Below are 2,455 nucleotides of genomic sequence, written 5' to 3'. Positions count from 1 at the left end.
GACTGTGCTGTGACACTGACATTCTACGAATCTCTAGGTATTTCTGACCTGTACTATGCCACGGGATGTGTGCTGGCCTGTGTACAATAGACTGTGGTCTTGTGTTTTAGCTAGGAAGAGTAGATATGGGATATTGAAGGAATTATTACTCCCTAGGCTAAAGATGCTTACATGATATATCTCCCATATATATTAATATATATATGCATGTACACACATATACATTTATCTGGCTGAATATATATGACCAACAATAAAGTAAATAATCTTCATTAGTGTCTGGTATAAAGATACTATGTTTTCTAAATGTCAAAACCCAAATGATGTCCGTGTCAGTTTAATATTTAATAACTGTTCAGAAAGAAAAAGTGGAAAATATCCTTTTGTAAGTTTCCTGCTGGCAGTATATCATTATTGAAACAGAATGTCTTTTGTTCGTGAATTTTGAACACGGGTAAATAGTGTGTCCTTATGTTCTCCTTCAGCTAAGATGATATTGCTGACCTCTCACATTTCACATCCATCATAAGATGAAAGCCCATTAGCCAAGTTCACATCAGAATTTGTCCTCATCAATGAAAGTTTGTCACAAATGATTCCCTGTTATTCCTTGTAAGAATGTGAAGGAGTCATTGTGGAGAAATTGGTTGGATGTACTGAAAGTAATAGCATCTTGTTGTGATAAAATTATTAGCATTGCCACTATTTTAGGAATGTTTTTATGTCACCTGTAATGTAGGTGACAAACAGATAACAAAATATGCATGGTTATCTCATACTCAGAAATGAAGACAAAGGACACACAGATACAAAATATGCATAGTTATCTAATACTCAGAAATTTATTCCTTTTTTTGCACAGGAGAGCATCATATGTGAAGTTTTGTTTCTGACAAAAAAGATTAATTATTCACTGTTTATTTATTTTCCCCATATTTCCTCTTATTTCTTGACCGTATTTACTCTAAATAAGATATCACAGGTTCAGTTGTACTGAACCAGCAAGAGTTGCTTCCAAAGGAGAAAGTTTATATTCTCTGTTGAGTATTGAATTTTTTTTTTTTAATATCAGAAAAATAGACAAAAGGGTAGTTGACAAATGGAAGCTGGAGTTTTGGAGGGTAAGAGCCCAGTTCCACTTAATTTGATTCTATACAGAACCAAGCACAATGCCAAGTACAGTACTTTCTGATAGATTTTGATTAGGTGTGCTTTGCTATCTTCTCTTTACATTACTTTAGTTCACACTCATTTTAAAGACTAGATGGAATTTCTCCATAGCAGTGGCATGTCTATTTGGGATAAGAGGTAATCAGTCTCAGCCACCGTTTTCCTTGCATACTCACATATACAATAACTTGCTTTTCCCTGCTGTTTCACCAGAATTATTGAAACATTTTCTCCCTATTGCCAACTGGATCAGTCTCTGTGACTTCTTTCTATTTTGATTCTAAATATTTCAAAAATAAATGCATTATCCATTAGAATACAAAGTAAGACTGGAAGCCACCTTGGATTTCACCAGTGTTTCTCTTGTCTTTAGTATAAAACTTACCTAAACAAGCCCTTTATAAGAATGAAAGTATTTTTCCTAATGACCTCAAGGAAAGAATTCCATAAGCTTTTACCATTCTCTTCTCTATTTATCATGCTGCAGTATTGACAAGTCTAACTTGTTTCTGGGGATTAGGCTTATCTCATCCTATCCTTTTTTTTTTTTTTTTTTTTGGGCTCAGTAAAGATGGGCTCAGTAAAGATAGGAAAGTATGTCACTTTTTTTTTTTTTTTTTTGAGACAGAGTTTCGCTCTTTTTACCCAGGCTGGAGTGCAATGGCACGATCTTGGCTCACCGCAACCTCCGCCTCCTGGGTTCAGGCAATTCTCCTGCCTCAGCCTCCTGAGTAGCTGGGATTACAGGCACGTGCCACCATGCCCAGCTAATTTTTTGTATTTTTAGTAGAGACAAGGTTTCACCATGTTGACCAGGATGGTCTAGTTCTCTTGACCTCGTGATCCACCCGCCTCGGCCTCCCAAAGTGCTGGGACTACAGGCATGAGTCACCGCGCCCGGCCTGTGACTTTTTTTTTTAAACAAAGCTTGTGTGTTTCATTAATGTTTATGTAACTTTTAAATAGGCAATATTTAGCTTATTTTTTCCTTTTCTTATTTAATTATTGTTCTATCTCTCATAAAGCCATTATGGGAAGATACGAAGGTAATTTGGGAAGGTATAAGAAGGGCAACCTATAAGCTGTATAATGCATAAAGCCATTCTGAGAGGTAGAACAATAATTAAATAAGAATTAATTAATAAGCCACTAAAATAGCCACTTTTGAATTATAGAAAAATGGAAACATTATATTCAACTTAATAAAGTTAAGTAAGAATTGTATGTCTGAGGTTAAGATCGAAAGGACATTTAAATAATATAAACCATTAGTCGGAAAATTAAT

Source organism: Saimiri boliviensis, chromosome 16, assembly GCF_048565385.1.
Source record: "Saimiri boliviensis isolate mSaiBol1 chromosome 16, mSaiBol1.pri, whole genome shotgun sequence".
Lineage (NCBI taxonomy): Eukaryota > Metazoa > Chordata > Mammalia > Primates > Cebidae > Saimiri > Saimiri boliviensis.
The sequence above is the reverse complement of the archived record's forward strand: the minus strand, read 5'-3'. Positions refer to the sequence as shown.